This window comes from Parasteatoda tepidariorum, chromosome 8, assembly GCF_982258835.1.
Source record: "Parasteatoda tepidariorum strain Cologne lab strain chromosome 8, Ptep-v5.0, whole genome shotgun sequence".
Lineage (NCBI taxonomy): Eukaryota > Metazoa > Arthropoda > Arachnida > Araneae > Theridiidae > Parasteatoda > Parasteatoda tepidariorum.
The window spans coordinates 99,047,521-99,070,916 of NC_141762.1; the positions used below are offsets into that span (position 1 = coordinate 99,047,521).

Consider the following 23,396-nt stretch of genomic DNA (forward strand, 5'->3'; position numbering starts at 1 on the left):
ATCGTAGATAAAGTTGAAATTTGGCCCATATGCTGTGCGGAAAAGTCTCACATGGGGCGCAAGGATAGCGTCCCTGCATCGCTGACCTGTCAGAGGAACCCTATCGAACACAGGAAGGTCGATGTGTCTGTCCAGACCAAGGCACTAGTTTATTTCAAAATTGGAGAGTCACATTTCCTTAGTCTCCCTTGTTAGTAGCCCGAACATAGTGACATCGTTCTTATTTTTCATCCACTGCGCAGTTTATGTTCTTTATGTCTGAGAACTAAATTGATCCACGCCGAGACCTTTTTTCTAGAAGTTGTTGGTCTAACACGCTGAATAGCGACTAACCCATGTCGTTTACTGATCATTTCCTCACGGATTTTGAAATACCAGTATTTTTTTATATGAGATTGCGACGCTTGAATTTTGAATTATCATTCTGACATATTTAATTTGAGGCATTCAATAATAATTCGACGTCGTTTACTGATTAATTTTAGTCAATTTTCTATAGTTTTTATTGTAATCAAATTCCGATACATCATGTTATTACGTCATGCGAATAGGAAGTTGAATTATCACTTTTTGATATTGCTAATGAAGGTTTTAATACAAATTAAAATCTGTCGCCATGCATTTTTCATGAATTTATTCATCGCTTTTGACCATTTTCATATGATTTTTTTCGAAATCTTATATTTGTATACGAGTTATATAGTTAGATATAGAGCAACTTACTAGCTTAGCAGGAAAATTTTTTTTTAAATTTATCTCTTCATAAATTTGTCTTTTTTCTGACTTTTCGAGCATTTTTTTGTTAAAATAATAGCCACTGTCTCCTCACCTGGAACTTAGTATCAAATAGTCGCATTTTTAAGGCTTTCTCTTCCCTCTTTTATAAAGGCAACAGCCTGTAATTGAGAAAATAAATAAATAAATAGCTAGAAATCAAATAGATCAAATCTAGAAATCAAATCTAAAATTGTAATAAGTATATTTACAAGAGTGCAAATTAGAAAATTCCCTAAAACAGGGAAAAGGAGAGTAACTTAAGTTCTCAATACATATTGATTAGAATTTTCGATTTTTGTCTGACAGGCTAACAAAAGATTAGGTTTGCCAACGATTTCCTATAAAAATTTAACGTTTGCACAGTGGGTCAGCATCCAAGGTTTCGTGGCCAAAATTAGTATTTCGATAAAATTTGTTTCAAAATTTGGGGGTTTTCATGTGCAGGTAAATTGAATTAAAAGTTAAAATTTTGAAATACACTAAAAATATCCAAAAAAACAAAATTGCGGTTGAAATATGGCGAGCAAAAATATAAAAAAAAATAATAGAGTATGCTTAAATAATTAAATATAGCAATGAAAATATAATAATTTTCGTAATTTTATATTAAAAAGGAAAAGTAAATTATATTTCCAAAGTAATATTATAAAATAACGCGAACTAGTAACAAAATAACGCTAAAACATGAAGAAAAAAAACATAATTTTTGTTTTTCGGTATATTTAGTCAATTTTTGCAATATGGGCAAAATGGGACAGTTTTTTTCGAAAGAAGAAACATCAAAGAAGACAACAGAAAAAAGTTTAGCTAATTACCACGTGGAACCTTTTGGAACTAAGTTTCGAAAGTGATTCAAACATTGTAAAACGTCAAATGATAAGATATAAACTATAAGTTTGTCAAGAGTATTAACTATTCCAACAAATTGAAAAATTGTACTATAATTTCAGGCTAATTACTCTGATAAAAATGCAACAGTTAGGTGAAATTCCTATATATATTTCTGAAATATAAATTTAAAAGTGACATGTAAAAAAAATTTTCTTAACATATTTTTCACTACATTGTACTCTCGTCCGTCCAAAAAGTAAATTATAATGTTTGGAATGATTATGAATACTTAATTTGGGCGATATTAAAACTGCCTACACATATTTTAGTTGAAAATGTAATTTTGACTTCTGGCCAAAGATCATGGTCTTCTGGCACACAGTGCATTGTAATAAAAAAAAACTTTCAGGAAAAAAGATTGCTTTGTAACTAAAAATAAGCGCAATGTCATTAAAATAAACTATTTCAATAATTCATGCAATTATCTGAACGAGTAGTTGCATCAAAGAATATACATAGGGAAAGAAGTCTAGCTTTCATTGACATAATGTAAACTAGTTCTCCGATGTTAGGTGCGGTCTATGTGTACAAGGGAGAAAACAACCTTTAGGGGCACAGTAACAGAGTTTCTTGAAACGGGCTCCTCTCCTCCTAACCAATACTGGGAATAGTTAAGCATTGTGGGAAAGAAATTTTTTTAAAATTATTATTTTTTCTCCGGTTGGTTTGTTCTGTATTTTTACTTTATTGATAAACAATACTGCACTATTAAGATTTTTTTGAGAATGCGTCTATACCACCCGTGTTAATTAAGTGTACTAACACATTTTAACATTGAAATTTTAATGAATTAGCTGTTGGAGAAAAGGCAGCGTTGCATGTAGAGTTGTCCAACAACCAGAATTGCGAATCCATCCGCCTGATCACCGTTGCATCAATTAGCAGTTTTCCTTTTCTTTCGAAAATTCATCACAAAGATGAGAGAATCAAAATAATGCACCCTCATTGGTCGGAAGTAGAGCGCTACAAGTAGCGAAACTACTGTAGTTGCTACTTTTTTTCGTAGTTTGTAGTGTAGCGAGATACAAAAAAACAGTCGTTTGTAGCTATTTACAGTAACTACTTTTAAAGTTTATTTTATAACCGTCTTTGAACAGCGGTCCCAATTTTTTGGCTTTACGACTACTAATGTTCAACACCCGATCCAGAAGACAAGGAAACTCCTGGATTAAGAATTGGGAGAAATTGTGTCTACGTAAGGAACTTTTTGATGGAACCATACAGCATTTGCGTTACATGGACAGGAAGACCACGAGAACCTCTCTCGGTTAGCCTGATGGTAAGGGGACTCTAACCCATGATCCGTCTACCAATGAGGATATTTTACGACAGCACTGGTTGGTGCAAGCCGGATGCGGAATCCGTATCAATCAGCCACAGCCGAGATTCCTACCCGGGACACCTCATTGGAAAGCTCTATCGCATGAAGAAAAAAAATTTTTTCGTCTGATGCTCCAGAGCAGCAAGTTTTTTAAAAATTTTATTTGCAGCAGTAATTTCTTCTTGTTCTTAATTTCTTTCGTTCATTATTATTGGGAATCTTGTAAACAAAGGAATCATTGGAAATCGAACCATTAAGAGTGAGTCCTAGAACGTGAAGATCAGATCATTAGATAGAGTTATTCAGGGTGTTCCATTTTTTTATTTTGCGCACTGTACTTCATTTCTAGAGGGCTATCAAAAAGCATTAATCCTTCAATCCCAAATATTAGATGATTTCTTATCATTTCCTCAATTAAATATTCATCACTGTCAAGAAGAACATAGAGTTTAAAGGTTAAAAGAATAAATTCGTAAAAAAGTGCTTTAGAATAAATAACTATTTCATGTAACGATGAATTAACAATTCTTAATAACTTCTCATGCATAACTAAGCCAATTTTTTATTCAAAACCATTTTGACAATTTGTGTGAATTATTCTCTCCGGTAAAGTATGTATGTCTTCAAAAACTGTTCAATTAGTAACTATATTTCAAAAGGTAAAAATAAAGTAGTTGTAGTTAATTGCAGTTGTAATAAAGTAGTTATAGTTAACTATAAAGAAAATATAGTTTTACCGACCACTGTGCACAGAGGCCGGTACTGTGTATTCAGAAGCTGGCTCAAATTACTCAATGGAAAAATATTGGCTGCTTCGATAAATTTTCACTGTCATTTTCAATATTGCTTAGGACTCGTTTCAAAGTTTACGAGAAATTAATTCTTTGTACGATTTACACTAATAATAAATTGCCTTATCATCTAGAATTATTTGAACTACAAATGTATAAATTTTTTAGAAGCATAAAATCATTCTGTTGGTATTTTTTTCTGTCATTCTGTCTAGAGTCAGTCTTTTAATCAGTCATTGAAAAGAGCAATATTATTTCAGCTTTTTAGTGTAACATTTAATATTTTAGTCTGAGTTCTTTTTCTTAAAGGAGTTTCTTTTATTTGATTTTATTATTAAATATTTTAACTGAAACCTACTATTTTTTTTAATCATGCGTTTTAATATTTACTTGCAATAGTTTTTATTCACATTTCATATTTTGATTAATTTATCTTTTATTTAAAAATAAATTGTGACATCTTATTAGATACTAAGCATTTAAAATGAATTGATTCATTTGGAGGTAAGCATATATTTGTAATAACTAATTGGTATTTATACTTTGCATGCAATATTTACATTGGGCAACAAATTGATTTATTTAATAAGTTAGACTTAAATGTACAGTCCGCAAAAAAAAAAAACTAATCACCCTGAATAACTTTCGTTCTAATGATCGAATTTTCACGAACTAAGTGTCAATCTTAATGGTTCCTGGGGGTGACCTCAAATATGCTAATTAATTAGTGCTAACTATTAATTAAGTTACGAAATCAGACACAAAAACGCACTTTCTCTGAATAAACATGAATTTTTTTTACATATTTGGATTTCTTATCTTCAAAATATAGGGGGTAGTCGCAATCTGGGAAATGTGGTCCCCATAGTTTGGTCAAGAGAGCGATTCAAAGTTTGTACCCCTTAATGTTAATTTCGCTTTTTGCGTTTTCAGTCATATTTTCAAAACTAATGAAGCAATTCAAAAAAAATTGCACCCACTCATAAAACTCATTTACCCAAAGACAATTTCATGCAAAAAATAATTTTTAATAATTATTTATTATTTTTTATTATTTATTTAAAGTGAGGATGAAAAAATATTGAATTATATGATATGAATTTTTTTATACCATATTAATCTACATATATTTCAATTGAAAAATCTAAAGTTTCAACTGTTTTTATTTATTAGAAGCTGAGAAAAATTAAAATTAATTATTTTTAAAAAAATAACTTGGCGACAATAAAGAAATAACTAATTGGGGCGATTAATATTAAAATGTGATAAACTTGGGAGGAACTTGACTTCGCGCGCGTAGCGTAAAATTTCATTAATATTTTTTTCCGCTAATAATCGTTTGCTAATCTTTTTATTTTTATTTCTTTCACACCATAAAATACAATATTTCTTTTTTAATCATTTAATAATTTATTTGCAATTTAGTAAAGAATTTTGAATAAAAAACACTTTATTCAACAAATGTCTAGTTTTAAAAAAGCGTGCTTCTGAGAAAATTCACCAGATTGTGCTTATTTAATGTGATTATTTTTTATTTTTTTTATTTTGTTTTTCAATAACTGACACAATTTCAATAATATACATGCGTATGCATAGATTTGGAATAATATATTTATCACTTTCTTGAATATATATTTTATAAATATTAATAAAAATACGTAGTCTACATTTTTAAACATCTCTCACAACATCGCAAATTTCTCAACATCTTATAGGGTAAACTAAACAATGAAGGAACACTTAAGCTTAGCTTGCCTTTAAAAAAAAATTAATAAAAATTTCAAAATTTGTAATTTTAGCTAAATGATGGTGTCGACATATTTTTTATTAAATGCAAAATGTAAAAAAAAGTTAGATAACTTACATAATATTGTTTTAAGCTTTTGGAAGTTTAAATAAAAAGTAGTAAGATGACCAAGTGAAGGAACAGTTCTTACCAGTGAATAAACACTAAATTTTCCAGTGAATGAACACTTAATTTTGAGAATGTTTGATGCTCGTTAGGAATCCATAGGCCACACAAATGTCTAAAAACAAGATTTTTCTTGGAATTACGACATATAACCATAGTTAATGTGGAAAATATTACTTTTTTTTCAGTCATGGAATGGGAAAGTAAAATATGCTTGAATACATAATTTAAAAAAAAAAAAAAAACATTTCATTTTTTTCTCACAGTTTAATAGTCCGTTCTAATTTATGAATGTTTATCATTGTGTAATCCGATGATGTTTTTATTATTATTATAATTCGATAATTTTTTTGTTTACTCTTTTCCCCATATTTTTTAAGCTTTTTTTTAAATCTTTTTAAGCATTTTTTTTCTCTTCGTCATGAGTAATTTATTTCTTTTTCTTTTGATTTAACCTTCCTCTTTTTTCTAAATTTTTGGCCAATGTAAATGTATCTTCGAAATTTCTTTTGATTTTCCAGTTCCATTTCCAGAATTTCTCACTGCATAATAAATGAGAAAAAGGAGTTTCGAAGTTTGAGTAAAACCCATCTCTCATTGACTACCAATATCTAGTAGTTACTTATGAAACCAATTGTTTTTGAAACTAACAATGCCTCAAGAGGACTTATCTCAAAATCAGTTTTCAAGATACTTTCATTATTAATGTTAGTTGTCTCAGCTTCAGAGCCAAAATCTGATTATACAATTGTTCTTTTTGAAATAAATTCTTCAATAATGAGAAAAGCACAGGCTATTGGATATTTGGGAGATTAAACTTTTCTGTCAATGTTCCTTTAAAAATTTGCAACATAACTTGTGAGATTTCCTTCTCATTAACTTGTGAAATAGCGCATCGTTAATCTCGAAGCATGTGTTTTGTTGATAAGTTGTCTTGCTCATTAACTCTTGGTGTCTGTTTTGCATGCATTTGTTACAGTCAACGTTTTCTACATCGAATGAAAAAATATTGCATTTCATAAAAGCATTTTAACTTCATCAGTTGATGCCTCAAATCTTATTTAAAAATGGATGTAAAATTTTCTAGACATATTGTTTTACAATTCGTTTGTTTTCAAGATCCAACGAGAGATTTCCAAGAATTAGGTAGAAAACTAAACCAGAAAATTTGTTTTGAGGAACAAAACTTGCTCCGTTTCAAATTGATATGAGATTTATACCTATCCAGAAGAAGCAAAATATGGAATTTGATTGCATTTTTAATTAGCCATAGGTAGAAACATTTGCAATATATTTGTAAAATGTTGCTGCGGTCATCGTTTCATTTCATGAATAGCTTTTTCCAATGAAATATGTAGCAGGGACTGATTCTGTAATATCTCAACGAATTCTTCTGTAAGGAAAAACTACCAATGGAGGTACTTTTTCTTTCCTAGGTACTTTAAAATATAAATCCTTATAATTTTTAAGGCCGAAGATTTTTCCCGTTTAAGGGAAGTATTCAACTCTTGTTTCATTCGCATTGTAAATGCAATCACTTTATAAAAGGATGCCAGGGCTACTTGCCTCCTAAAGATTCTTCTGAAGTCCTTAAAACCAGTATTTCGAATATTATTCTCTAAGGGAAGTTTTGCCTTTTGAAATTATCTTCGCATTGCACTGAGTTATCGGTGGATGTCACCTTAAAAAAACTTCACCCATTTTTCACCTAGATAATTGTCTTTAAATGGATTTTTCCTACCAGTTCTCGTTAGGACATTAAAGCCGGCAATAAGATAATAATTTAGCTAATTATTGGCACAAAATCCTGCAAAGAAATTTTCCATTCAAGTTTTTATTATTATATTTAGTTGCTATATTTAGTTAATAAACATAGTTTATTAAGGTGTCTAAGGTATGATGTAATAACTAATCACTACATTTATAAAGATAAATAATAAATTAATTATTATTATAATTCTTTAAATAAATTTAGCAATTAAATTGGCATATTTAAAGGAAATTGTTATAGGAACTATTCATACAACATTTAATTGAATTTTAGGAGTCCTCTATGTCGCTGAACTACTAATTATCCATGTAAAATCATATTTCACACATACTATTCATTCACTGGGAAATCTATTCTCAGTGAAGGAACATGCCTGTTCCTTCACTGGTTAGAAGTTGTTTTTCTTTTATTTTTAGCATAATTTTGATTTATAATATGACAAAAGGTACAAGAAAATTAAAATTTTTCTTTTATTTTCATTAACTTGAAAAAATCCCAGTAAAGGAACACTTGTTTATTCATTGGTTTTTCATCGTTCGGTAATCCAGTTAATAAACACCCCCTAATCTCAGTACTTGCTTATGTTATGATGATTAAAATAAATAAAACGTAACCTTCAATGACCATATTTTGAATTCTTTTTTTCGCAATGAGAAGAAAAAGCCTTATTTTATGCAATTAATTGTAGTTTAAACGGATAACAACAAACACTGACCTTATAATTTTGTCAAAGAAACAAGGCGTTGAACAGATACTAACAAATTCAAAACTTTTTCCAGAGAAGACTCAAAGACCAGGTAACTAAATGCATTGTTAGATGACTTCCTATTGTTAGGTAGTAAGCTACTGTTACCAATCAATCTGAATTAAAACGTTTAAAATCTTATTTCTAAGAAATATCTATGAAATGCTCCTTCATTTGTTGGTTTACCCTATATCATCCTAATCTTAAAAGAAATTTCCGGAAGTGTATCGCGGAACTATTTTACCATCTATTTAATTAAATTTTAACATTTTAAAAATCTTATTCTTTACCATTTTACGCTTATTATTTCTTCATTAATATACTTATAAATTTTTTTAGAACTTTAATTTAGATTTTCTTTAATTTAGGCTTCCTTTTTAAATTATAGTCAAGTTTTTTTTTAAAGAATTATTGTCTGCTAGCTAAGAATAAAACCTTGTTAAGAAATTAAAAACATTCAGCTGTTTAAAATTATTTAATGCAAAACAGCTGATTATTTACTTAGCATACTATTTTTTTTGAGAAAGGAATATAAATTATTGATTGTCTTTTTGTTTTGTTTCTTGTGACTTCAACTTAGATTATCTAAAATAGTGTTGATGTTTTATAAGTCACTACAAAGAGGATAAAGATACCGAACATAAAAAGCTGTGGAATACGTAACCAATTTTTTTAGTGTCTTAAAATATCGCAGTATCTTAAATGTCGTCCAACTATCTTAGTTGTGAAATTAAATTTTTAATTATCTGACCACGTGTGATTCACTAATTATTTCATTATATCTTTTACTCTTTATGAGATTTTTTTCTCATGAAGCTTCATTCTTTTCCAAGTAGATTTTTCTTCTGATAATATACTAAACTATTTTGTTTAATTTTTTACTTTAGCGTGATTTCCAAGATATTATTGTAGTATAATTTGTTATCAGGAAAATGCCTTATTTTGTTAAGCAGGAAACACTAAAAATTGAAATTTGTAAGGATTCCGAAGCTGTGCCAATTTTAGAGTCATCTGATTTTTAAAAAAAATGCTATAAAAAATACACAATTTCCAAACTTATTTTAATAAAAAAAAATTAAAAAAAAAACGTGGCAAGTAGGCTAACATACTTTTTACAGAAACTGTGAAAACTAATTTTTCCTATATTTCGTCAAAAGAGGATAAGAATGATATTGCTCGAAGGGACCTACTCAATAATTTCGCTATTTCCAGAATGAAATCTGTTTGATCGAAACATATTATTACTTGAAAATTAAAACGAGGGAAAAATTAACTTTTATTATTTATCTAAGCTTATTCCATTTATTTAATGATAGCGGTATTAAGCTTAAGGATATGCGTTGGAAGCTCCGTTTATTATTATACTATAAATGCATTAAATCATGTAGCTTGAATAATTTATTTTAAGTAAATTATTTAATAATTTTAAACAAATAAGGGTGTAAAAATAAACTCGATCGAAATACTCCGAAAGTATACCCTGAAATATATGCAGAATAAACTTTGGAATCGATATATAAAAAATACCTTTTCAAACAACTTCGAGTAGGACGGAAACGCTAACTTGTTTAAAAAAGTTGTCCTTGTAACTATTTAATTTCGATTCCTGGTACTAGGGGACATTCCATTTTCACATTCGACTTTTGAAATTTCAATTGTAAACGGAATTTTTTTATGACCTTAAATTAAAATGTTAAGGCTTGCAGCAAAAAAAAAAATTTTTTTTTTTACTGCAATGATTTTTTTACAAAGTAGTGAATTATTATTTTTTCTAAGAACCTGTGCCTATAACATATGTAAAACTTATTTTAATATCGAGTGAAATAATTTAATATGTTGTGTAACTAAATGGATAATCCCAAGAAACTGAATCGAAAATATAAAAACTTCATTGATTAAAAAAAATAATAGATGATAATAAAAATAGACATGTTTTGAGAGTCCAATAATAAAAGTCACAAGTTATCCAAGCCTGACAAGTCTTGAGAATGGGCGATTATATTTGTCGAAACATGTCGACTTTTACTTCCCTCTTCATATGTTTTGAAGCTGGTTGAGTTTTTATCGTCAATTATACTGTTTTACATTTGGGTCCTGATCATTATTTTGATAAGGATTTTACACTCGTTAAAGTAAACATATGCATTTTAATATTTTATCAGGATTCATGTGGTCTTTAAAAACGTAAGAACATCAATATTGTAAAAGTTATATTTAACTTAAAAATTAACATTTTGACACCAGATATTTTGAGTTAATGAAATTAAATATTTTATCTTTTAAGTTTTTGTGCCCCCATTTCAGTATCTTAAGGATCTTACGAGCTCTGTTTAAAAAGAGAGCATCAGATATATATAAGAAAGCAAAAATAACCATAGTAGCAGTATTTGGTGGTAAATGTAGCTTATCGTAATTGAAGAATATGCTGTGCGACATTTTATGGTGAATTTGCGAACGTATAAGTTTCAAAATGTATCGAAACATGAGGATGCTATTTGCTAATCATCTTTATCCAAAGAAAACGATGTAACCTAAATATCTAGTAGAATGAAGCGATTTTTTAAACAATGAATCCTACAATATACAACATATTATTTCAATATCTTATTCTTAAACATAACATATTTCAATCTTTTTAAAATGCCACTAAACATTCAGCAATTCCTTGAGTTATAGAAAAAGAAATATCGTAAATTATAGAAAACTTTGTGAATGTGCATTAGAAGTATTAAACAATCTACATTTTATTTTTCAAGCACTTTTTCTTCTTCAAACTTTCTTGCCTAGAAGACTCGATTAAAGCTGTAAAAATGATTATCCCCAAAATTTTGTATATAGCTATAATAAGTTATGTTCATTTGATTTTAGTATAAAATCCTCGAATAAATATAGTAAAAATAGTGTAATCTAAATAATATCAGATAAAAAGTTCATGAATTTAAATTCTAAGAACTATCATAAATAATTTATAAATCAATTCAAATTTCCTTTTCAAAGGAGATTAAAATAATTTTTTTTTTTGCTTTTTGGACAGAAATATCCCTTAAAAAAATTGTTTATTGCCTAGAAGCTTCGAGATATTTTCTATTAACAATAAATTAAACCTCTCCGAGCAATCACTGAACATTATTTCAATTTTTTTACTATCAGAGCTTGGTTTCGTAGCAACCTAGTAAAATTAAGCACTCCTCTTTTGAATTAGCAATGGGTTATCTTAAAATATTTATTTACGCAGGCGACTTTTTTTGGCGGTTTTCTGAACTATCGCCAAATATATAAACCTTTATTGCGGCCCAATTTACCACTCAATTTTTTTAAAATTTTGTCTACCAATTCAAGTGTCTAGATTCCAAATATGTAAAAAAAATTATATGTTTATTCAGAGAAAGTACGTTTTTGTGTCTGATTTCGTAACTTAATTAATAGTTAGCACTAATTAATTAACATATTTGAGGTCACCTCCAGGAACCATTAAGATTGACACTTAGTTCGTGAAAATCCGATCATTAGAACGAAAGTTATTCAGGGTGATTCGTTTTTTTTTTTGCGGACTGTACACGCATGGTTTTATTATTAGCCCAAATTTTTGTACTTATTTTCTATTTTAAAAATTAAACGTAATTTTTATCATTGCCTATAAAAAATGTAAACGTTGGTTTTTTACAATAAACAAATAGTCTCAAGGAACTGAATCATTAAGCTATTATCCGATTAAAACTTTGTTCGCTTCAAAAAATATTCAAACAAGAAATAACAGTATAGATGTTTCAAGCGCTCAAAAACAGGCACCCATTTTCAAGACTTGCTAGATGTGAATCCGAAGAAGCAAATTATATGAATTACGCATGAAGTAAAGCTAGCATTGAGGGGCCCAAACTATTGGAACCATATTTCGCAGATCGCGGCTACCATCTATTCGAATCGGTCGAGAAAAAGATATGTTTATTCATAGAAAGTACATTTTTGTGTCTGCTTTCGTAACCTAACATATCGTTTGCGCTAATTAATTAGCATATGTATTATATAATACCCCAAATAATTTAGATTGAGTCATAGAACGTGAAGAAATCATAGAAATCTTTGATCAAAACAGGTGAAGATTTCAGAATTAATAAAACATAAGAATTATTATCTTACCTGTATTTTGTTGTACTACGTTATACAGCTTAACTGACACCATAACCCTTTCCTATAAAAAAAAATGTTGCTTTAGTAAAATAATAGTACAAAAAAAATTTAAGCGCTCAAATCAAATCTATATCAAAGAATTTTTATACCATTTGCACATGGTATTAAAATTTCAATTATTTTCACGACATTCAGGAATGAACTTAGGTTCTTAGCGGCCCTCAATTAACTTTTTAACTCTTCCCTTTTAGAGAAATAGTTACGGTAGTAGAACCATAGTTTAAAAAAAGCAGTCTAAATTGTATTAACAGAATTGCAGGTTGTGTCACAATTCACTCCGGGGTTTGAAAAAAAATTTGATTTGATCTCCAGATTTAAATCCTTGTGATTTTTTATGAAATTACATCAAAGATTTTATTATTTAACAGGATTACGATGAAAGGCCACATCCACTACCATTTATAGCGATATATTGTAGCAAGTGTGAGAAGAGTTCTGCCGCATCACCAAAGATTCACCTTGTATATCACCTTACCATTTAATTTATGTGCTATTTTTATTATTCGAGACTGTCTCGATTAATAAAAGTAGCACATAAATTTAAAAAATTACGTAAAAAAGAAATAATAGGGTCCATTATTTGAAAAGTGTGTAAAGCGCTGACCAGTTTGAGCTTGGTATAAAAGATTCCCATCGTATGTTCGTTAATCTTGATTATGTTCCTTTATATAAAGATGTCCCCAAACTCATGGTTCTTACGTTAGGAAATGATAGAACAGAACTAAACAGAACAGAACTGTAAATCCTAGTACAATATATGGTTCGAACGTAAGTCGCAACTCACTCCTCCCAGCGATCCATAAGAAGGCTGTTCACAGTAGGGGAGAGTGGGGTCAATTGTAACATTTTTTACTTAACTATTTTTAACTAACAGAGAATCCAATATATTATTAGTATTAATTGCCACGACGAGTAAAGTAAACTATCCTCTACTAGAAAAAGAAAACTTATTTTAAATGTTATTATATTAGTTATTAACAATTTTTGACAGTCGTGCACTTGTTACAATTGTCCCCACTTACGAGGTCAATTGTAACAGTTTATAAATTCAACTAAAACCTAGTTAATTATGCATATTATCATAGTTGTGATATATTTTTTTATTGATCAAAATAGTAGCGATATTTTAGGAGTAAAAATAATAATGAGCAGAGACCTAAAGGGTTAAACTTTTAACTTTAAGGGGTTAAAAATTTTAATTTATGCTGTGAAAGGTGACAAATGAAATAATGCACATGCAACATAATATAAATGACATAGGAAACTATTGGGGATTCTTAAAGAGTTAAGTAATGGTTTGTAAACATAAGATTATTTATTTTCAGCTGTTACAATCGTCCCTTTAATTATTGTTACAATCGTCCCCAAGACGCTATTTCAGCTTCATTTGTTAAAAAAAATGCTAGTTAATTAACAAAACTAATTTTTTCTTTCATTGAAATGTTAATTAAGGTGTCCACTTACATATTCGGTTAATAATTTTTGTTTGTTTAAACAAAATTACTTTGTTACAATATTATATTCTAATACCAAAAAAAGTACTTACGTAGCGTGAAAATATCTTTTGTGGTATAACTCCTTCAAAAGTACATAAAAATGGTTGCCAGCAGGGGTGTACAGTCCGCAAAAAAAAAAGATATCACCCTGAATAACTTTCGTTCTAATGATTCGATTTTCACGAACTAAGTGTCAATCTTAATGGTTCCTGGGGGTGACCTCAAATATGCTAACTAATTAGTGCTAACTATTAATTAAGTTACGAAATCAGACACAAAAACGTACTTTCTCTGAATAAACATATATTTTTTTTTTTACATATTTGGAATCTAGACACTTGAATTGGGGGGGTAGACAAAATTTTAAAACAATTGGGTCGTAAATTGGGTTGCAATAAAGGTTTATATATTTGGCGATAGTCCAGAAAAGCGCCAAAAAAAGTCGCCTGCGCAAATAAATATTTTAAGATAACCCATTGACTGATTCAAAAGCGAAACGCTTAATTTTACTAGGTTGCTAGGCAACCAATTTCTGACTGTAAAAAAATTGAAATAATGTTTTGTGATTGCTTTGAGAGGTTTAATTAATAGTTAATAGAAAACATCTCGAAGTTTCTAGGCAATAGACAATTTTTAAGTTCATTTATGTCCAAAAAGCAAAAAAAAAAAAAAAAAAAAAAATTATTTTATTCTCCTTTGAAAAGAAAATTTGAATCGATTTATAAGTTTTTAGAATTTAAATACATGAACTTTTTATCTGATATTATTTAGATTATGCTATTTTTGCTATGTTTATTCGAGGATTTCATACTAAAATCAAATTAACATAACTTATACAAAATTTTAGCTATATGCAAAATTAGCTATATGCAAAATTTTAGGGATAATGATTTTTACAGCTTTAATCGAGTCTTCTAGGCATGAAAGTTTGAAGAAAAAAAAGTGCTTGAAAAATAAAATGTAGATTGTATAGTAATTCTAATGCACATTCACAAGGTTTTCTATAATTTACGATATTTCTTTTTTCTATAACTCAATGAATTGCTGAATGTTTAGTGACATTTTAAAAACATTGAAATATTTTATGTTTAAGAATAAGATATTGAAATAATATGTTGCATATTGTATGATTCATTGTTTAAAAAATTGGTTCATTTTGCTAGACATTTACGTTACATGGTTTTCTTTGGATAAAGATGATTAGCAAATAGCATCCACATGTTTCGATACATTTTGAAACTTACGTTCGCAAATTCACCATAAAATGTCGCACAGCATATTCTTCAATTACGATAAGCTACATTTACCACCAAATACTGCTACTATGATTATTTTTGTTTTCTTATATATATATATATATATATCTGATATGATACTCTCTTTTTAAACAGAGCTCGTAAGGCCCTTAAGATACTGAAATGGGGGCACGAAAACTTAAAAGATTTTTTTTTCCTGATGCCCGCCTGTGTTAACATCCTTCAATTCAGGCATCTACAGGGCGACAGATATCTGTGTGGCCTAAGGATTCCTAACGAGCATCAAACATTCTCAAAATTAAGTGTTCATTCACTGGAAAATTTAGTGTTTATTCAATTTAAGAACGGTTCCTTCACTTGGTTATCTTACTACTTATTATTTAAACCACCAAAAGCTTAAAACAATATTATGTAAGTTATCTAAACTTTTTTTACATAATTTGCATTTATTAACAAATATGTCGACATGCATTTAATAACAAATACGTCATTTAGCTAAAATTAGAAATTTTGAAATTTTTATGATTTTTTTTTAAAGACAAGCTAAGCTTAAGTATTCCATCACTGGTAAGTTTACCCTATAAGATTTTGAGAAATTTGCGATGTTGTGAGAGATGCTTAAAAATGTTGACTACGTATTTTTATTAATATTTATAAAATATATATTCAAGAAATTGATGAATATTTTATTCCAAATTTATTCATTCGTATGTATATTATTGAAATTTTATCAGTTATTGAGAAAAAAAAACTAAAAACTAAAAAATAATCACATTAAAGAAGCACAATCTGTTGTATAATCATATTCTATCAGAAGCATGCTTTTATAAAAATCCACATTCTCTGAATAAAATGTATTTTATTCAATAAAATGTTTTATTCAAATTTCTTTACTAAATTGCAAATAGAATTTTAGACGACTAGAAAAGAAACATCGTATTTTATAGCTTAAAAAAATAAAAATGAAAAGATAAGCAAACGATTATTAGCGAAAAAAATATGAATGAAATTTTATGCTAAGCTCGCGAAGTCAAGTTCCTCGCAAGTTTATCACATTTTAATATTAATCGCCCCATTTAATCATTTCTTCATTGTCGCCAAATTATTTTTTTAAAAATAATTAATTTAAATTTTAATTTTTCTCAGCTTCTAATAAATAAAAACAGTTGAAACTTTAGATTTCTCAATTGAAAAATATGTAGTATGGTATAAAAAAATATGGTATAAAAAAATTCATACCTTGTAATTCAAACATTTTTCATCCTTAATTTAATTAAATAATAAAAAATAATTAACAGTTATTAAAAATTATTTTTTTCGTGAAATTACCTTTGGGTAAATGAGTTTTATGACTGGGTGAAATTTTCTTCGAATTGCTTTATTAGTTTTTAAAATATGACTAAAAACGTAAAAAGTGAAATTAACATTAAGGGGTACGAACTTTGGATCGCTCTCCTGACCAAACTATGGGGACCATATTTCCCAGATTGCGGCTACCCCCTATATTTTGAAGGTTAAGAATCCAAATATGTAAGAAAAATTAGATGTTTATTCAGAGAAAGTACGTTTTTGTGTCTGATTTCGTAACTTAATTAATAGTTAGCACTAATTAATTAGCATATTTGAGGTCACCCCCAAGAACCATTAAGATTAACACTTAGTTCGTGAAAATCCGATCATTAGAACGAAAGTTATTCAGGGTGATATCTTTTTTTTTGCGGACTGTACTTGTAGATTCATTAAATACACCTTGTGCGCCACCTAGGAACCAAATCTAGAACCCGACACTCGAAATTTTTGCTCTGTTACAATCGTACCCTGTTACAATTGAACCCATTCTCCCCTACTGTCATGCAGTCAAAAAATTCAAACTTAGAATTTTATGTATTTGGCATCTTTGTATGGTTATTAAGTCGAACCTTGCCCCTATTATCATTACGGGAAACGTAAATGAGCTGAGATATTTCCCGCGTGCAAGATTCAGTTCTCACGTTGATACGATGCACAATTTCGTCACCGCTACAGAGGGCGTACTTATACACCTGCCATGTCCAGTATCCTGCGTGTAACTTTAAAAAAACCTCTAGACGAGTTGTTGGGGTCTTCGTTGAAATATCCTTGCAACAGGAACTACATAACATAGTAAACTTCTTATCGCCAAAACAATATATATCAGTTTTTTGGCATTCTATTTTAGCTTTCATAGCATTGAAAATAGAAAAAAACAGTTGTCTATCCTCTTTTCTCGGAATCAATCGTCTATCACTTACGTTGTATTTTTAAGTGCTCAGCAAAGAGCTGTCATGGCTCAAAGGATAGAGCGTTCGCTTTTCAATGATGTGAACCGGGTTCGAATCCCAGCGGTGGCTGATAGATATCAATTCCTCATCCGCGTTGCACAGACCACGGTAGTGACTTAAAAAATCCTCAGTGATAAACGGATCATGGGGGAAATCCCTTGTCTTCTGGATTGAATTCAAAATTACAAGGCTACGCAGTTGAACATTAGTAGTCGTGAACCCAAAAATTGGGTAGGTTGTGCAATGTCGGTTATAAAATTGCATGACAGAGTAACTATTTTTAATTGCTTTGCGGATCTCCGATCAGATGAATGCTTACTCGAATTAGGAGAAGGCCGATATTCATTACATGTACGGAATTGCAGACGACATTGCAAAAGAAGCTCTAAGATCTGTCATGTGTAGCGGACCAAATTGAGCATCGCATCAGCGCGAAGACTGAATCTAGCACGCGGGAAATGTCTCACGCCGTTTACGTTTCCCGTAGTACAATGTGGCGAATGCTACGAGATCAAGGAATACATCTCTATGCGCAGAGAGTTCAGGGCGTTAGATTATCAGGCACTTATCAATTTTACCGCGTAGTTTCTCCAGCAGATGTCTGTGGACCCAAATCGTTGTGCACAAGTTTTGTTCACTGAGGAATGCACATTTACATGCTATGGTATTTCAAATATCTACAGCTATCATGATTGGGCAACTGAGAGCCCGTACATATTGCGTCCAAGTTTGTTCCAACAATGTTTTCACGCTAAATGTTTGGCGGAATGGTGCACGATCATCTGATTGGGCCATAGCTACTGCAAACACGCCTGGAGAGAGATTCATACCTTGTGTATTTAGCAGAACTATTTACCTGCGTTCAATTACAAATCAAACAACGCATGTGACTTCAATACGACGGAACTTCAGCCCCATTATATTGTGGATGCGCGTAACACCTTTATCATGTATCGGAGATGATGAATAGATTGTGGTGGTCCAATCAACTGGTTGACACCTGATTTGTCATTTGCGCACTTTTTTTTCTGGTGTCATAAGAAGTGAGCCTCATCTACGACGATGGTCCCATGGATTTTGTTGAAGTCCTTGTTTCCTCTGATATCAGTAGCTGCTGACACCACAAGAGAAACGCATACCCAAATCTAAATTCTTGATGGTTTATGTTGGTTTCAGTGCGACTCATGATGGTTACCATCATCCAACATTTTTCATTATGTTTTCATGGTTTTTGATAAGCCCACAAGCTTCCATCTATCCTTGATGAAAAATGCTACTTAAATTTATGATGGTGAACCATCAAGAGAAGTTTGATTCTCATGAAACAACAATCCATGATGATCCTCGATGGTTCCAACTGTACATTTTCATGATAGCTTAAAGGGAATTTCTGTTGGTTCTCAGGAATATAATCAAAACAATTTTTTTTTTAATGTTGGACCATCATAACTTAATCCGAATTCCTTCATTGGAATGATAGTTGTTCATGATCGTTCCAGCATTTGATTTCTAAGATACTGTGATGGAAATTCGTGATGGTCCATAATGATACATCAAGGCTTTTCCGTGATGGTTTAATAATAATTCTTGTTGGTTCAGCTGGAATATACCATCAAAACAATTTGGTTTCTTTTATGTTGAACCATCATAAATCAGACTGAATCCCTACATTGGAGTGATGGTGGTTCATGATCATTCCAACATTTGATTTCTATGAAACTATGATGGAAATTTCTGATGGTTCAATATGAACAAACGATCCAAACAAGTTTATATTCTTAACAAGTTGTGTTCTATCACCTTCTAACGTATAATCCTCACATTGTATAGACATACATAATATAAAAAGAATAATCGGTCTATTCACACTGACTCCCTTTTAAACCAATAGTGATTTTTGATTGCCTTTTGGGTATTTCAATGCAGTTTAAGAAATTTAAAAATTTTGAATATGTTACGATACGAGAATTTTGATTTATCACTTTTTTTTATACGCGCGAAGCGCTACAGTTTTATTGAAAAATCATATTGTTTTTTTTGTACCTATTTTTGGTTATTTTTAAAAAGTAGGTACAAAAAATAGGTTCAAGGTCAAAATATCACATTTAAGAAATCACATTTTTTTTTTACCTACAATGCACTGATTTCATTCACGACGTTTTTATCTTTCCTTAGCAGGACATCTTGATTGTTTTTGTCCATTTCAGATAGGTTTAGTTCCTATATTTTAATGTATGATAGGACTTTACTACGCGACGCAATTTGAAATTTGAGTTTTCACATTGACGTGTGAAAATCGCGTTTCGAAAGTAAATATACGTCATTTCAATATCTTTTTTGATCATGTTTTTGAAACTTTAATCTTTTCAACACATTACGATACTCGAATTTTGAATTTTAAAGTAATGACAGTGTAACCAATACATCCTAGAAAATAAAAAGATTCAGCACGGGTTACCATAAACAAGAAATTTGATCCTTTAGTAGTCCAAACGTAATGACATTTTTCTTATTTCTCATCCACTGAGCAGTTTATGTTCGTTATGTCTGACAACTAAATTGATCCCTGCCGAGACCTTTTTTCTAGAAGTTGTTGGTCTAACACGCTGAATAGCGATTATCCTGTTGTCAACCCATGTCGTTTATTCATCATTTCCTCACGGGTTTTGAAATTCCAAAATTTTTTATATGAGATAACGACACTTGGATTTCGAATCACAGTGGAATCTCCAGGAGCGACCACCTCTATTTACGACATCTTGTGGGAGGTACAGAATATTTTTCATAGATTTGTGTTGAAAACCTTTAGGCGAGACCATTAAAATACCTCCCTAAGCATCTGCACCAAATGCGGAAAAGATCAAATAAAGAAAGACGAAAAAATATCAAAACGGAAAAATGAACAAAACAAATAATTAGATTAAAAAGTATTCAAAATATTTCTGTGAGACTCTTATTGAAGATACAACCTCAGTCAGAGAAGTACACGAAAAGACGATTCTCTCAATGATTAAGTTTTAGAGTTGAAAGTTCAATTAGAAAGAAAAGTTAATTTAGAAAACATCTCAAACGAAAAAAAAAAAAACCTCATCTCATCTTTTAAAGCTAATTAATTTTTATGATAAAAAATTAAATGCAAACTTAAACAAAAAAAAAAACATAACTGTTTATTTATTTAAAATAGCGTTACCATTCACATCTGTCAACTTTATTTTTGCACATAATTAAATCAGTAGGAATGATTTTTATAGACGCAAAGTTTTATTAATAGATCCGTGTTTTCATGACGCTAACAGAAGTGGCATTTCCAAACTAAGAAAATGACACTGCCTGAAATTAAAATCATGTATGCACCTTCGATAACAATTTTGAAGTCAATGGAGGTAATTTCTAAACATGAGCCACCCTCCATCAACGGCCATGTTGCTGTGGAACGGTGAGTGGTTACTCCAGAGGGGTTTTACTGTATACAGGGTGCGTAGCCAGATTTTTCAACATAAAATAAGCACCTTCTAAACATTTTTTAAGTGCTCAAAAATATTCTTAATCTTTTTCCAAAAAAAAAAAAAAAAAATTAAAATCTGTACAATAATAAAAATTATTTTTTTCTATCCTTTTAAGTTTTTAACTTATAAACACAAAATCAATAAAATGAAGAAACATTTTCAAAAACTTTACATAATCATGATAAAATAACTAATTTCTGATAAATATTGCAGAGAAACGTAAAAATCAGCATTTTTTGGTAAATTGGAACGACAATCGATGCGGTAAATAAAAAATCGCTTTTTAAAAGATAGAAAAGTATGCACTTTTTACAAACACCAAATAAAAAAAGCACCTTTAAGGGATTTTAAAAAACGTAAATCAAAAATAAGCACCTTTAAGCACTTTTTATAAACGCTACGCACCCTGTGTATAGAATAATCACTTCGAAGAATTCAACTTGCGTCATTTAATAATAATTTGATGTCGTTTACCGATCATTTTTCAGTCCATTTAAATTTTTTTAATGATAAGATTCTGAGTTATGATATTATTAGGACACGCGTTTCAGAACTCGAATTATCACTTTTTGATATTGCTCACGAAGCTTTTAATACACATTCGAATCCGCTTCTGTGAATTTTTTATGTATTTATTCACTGCATTTCGGCCATTTCCACATGATTTTACGAAATCTGATATTTGTATACAAGTTTGATAAATATGGGGCAATCCACTAGTTTGGCAATTTTTTTTTTAATAATTAAAGTTTTTATCAAGTTGACATTCTTTGAAAATCGTCACTTATGAGTTTTTTTTTCTTTTTTTTATTTATTTGCAAAAATATAGTTATAGTCTTCTCACCTCAAACTTAGGAGGAAACAGTTCCATTTTAGTTGCTATCAGAGGCTTTATCTTCTCTCTTAAGAAAATTAAAGGCCAAAACCTGAAATTGAGAAGAAAATAGTTAGAAATCAAATATTATAATCAGTATTTCAAAGCGCACAATTTCAAAAATTTCCTAAAAAATTATGAAAAAAAGAGTGACTCAAAAGAGATACAGATTAATTTCTCACTATATTTTGATCAGAATTTTCAATTTTTGTCTGACAGGCTAACAAAAATTTTTGGTGGGTTAACGATTTCCTATAAAAGTCTAACGTTAGAAGAGAAAATTCTAATTCTTAGTTTTTGGGTTAAAAATAAACTTAAACTATTTTCATATTTTTTTCCTCTATGGAGTGACTGTTAAGAAACAAAGAGGTATTGTTTAAAGGAAAATTTTAATAGTGTTTTCAAGGTAAAAAATATTAAGCTGAAACTTTATTTGGCCATAATTGTTTTTAGTGGAAAAGTTAACGATTTTTTTTTTTGGGGGGGGGGGGGAGACAAAATTCAGACAACCCTCTTTACTTGTTTTGTAACCTATTCTTGGTGGGTGTTTCAACGCTGGATTAAAAAATTTTTTTTTACGGGCTTGTTTACAGGTTAAAAAGTAGCTAATGTTTGTCTTAATCATTATATTTTTAGCAGGTGGGGTAACGATTTCTGAGCATGGATTAAGTGGTAGAATGAAAATATTTCGTTTTTTGTTAAAATTTCAGACAACTTGTTTCGTTGTAAAGTTTAAGTGGGCTAACGATTTCCTTAATTAGGTGTACAATACGGTACGGTTTTAATATTTCAAATTTAAAAAAATGCTTCGATTAATCAAATGTGTACAAAATGCTGCTTTGGCCATTATTGTTTTTCAATAGGTTATCTGCCGTGGACATTTACTGTCTTAATATTGACCAAACTTTAAACGCAACATTAAAAGTTTCAGTTTTTAATCAATAATTAGCTAAAACCTATTTTAGTTTTGAATAGTTTTGGTGATAGAAAGTGAGCTCACAATTTCTTACAATAGGCTAAACGTTTTGAGACACAAACTCTAAATTCTGATTTTTGTTGTTGTTGTTGAAAACCAGTTTTTGTCGCAGCTTTTTTCTTTAGCGGGGGGGGGGGGTTGGCTGAGAAACACTCTTTAGTGGGTAAACATGAGAGGCTCAATAGGCTAACAATTTTCAATAAAATTTGTAAATGTGGTTGAAAAATTAGATGTGTTAATTAGCTGACGAAACACTTTCGTGCACAAACATGGGATTATGGAATGGCTACGAGGGAAAATTTTGAGCTCCCTTTCAAAGTGTCAGATTTTTTTAAAAAAAAACTAAGAGCTATTTTGGCTCTAATTTTTATTCTGGTGAAAGTTTTTTGAAGCAATTTTATACAACGGGCTACCGTTTTAGGACATAACTCAAACTCGTGGCTCCATGGACAACAATTCTGTAAGATTTTTTTTAGGCATAACATTTGCTGGCGAATGGACCAAACTAACATTTTGGAAAAACGGTTTGATGGGTTAACGATATCCTATACTAAGCTTAGCATTTTGAGGCATACTTCATTAGTGATTTCTG

General features: G+C 30.0%; 1 long non-coding RNA gene across 1 annotated transcript in view; it reads right to left on the bottom strand.

Annotated features, from left to right (window-relative positions):
- The window catches only part of LOC122271317 (uncharacterized), a 39,668-nt gene that overhangs the window by 12,247 nt on the left and 4,025 nt on the right, over positions 1-23,396 (bottom strand). Inside the window, exons 2-4 of the long non-coding RNA XR_015435980.1 lie at positions 21,799-21,880; positions 12,346-12,397; positions 830-896 (exon numbers count right to left, since the gene is read on the bottom strand). This is a non-coding gene — a long non-coding RNA (uncharacterized LOC122271317). The remainder of the gene's footprint in view (positions 1-829; positions 897-12,345; positions 12,398-21,798; positions 21,881-23,396) is intronic.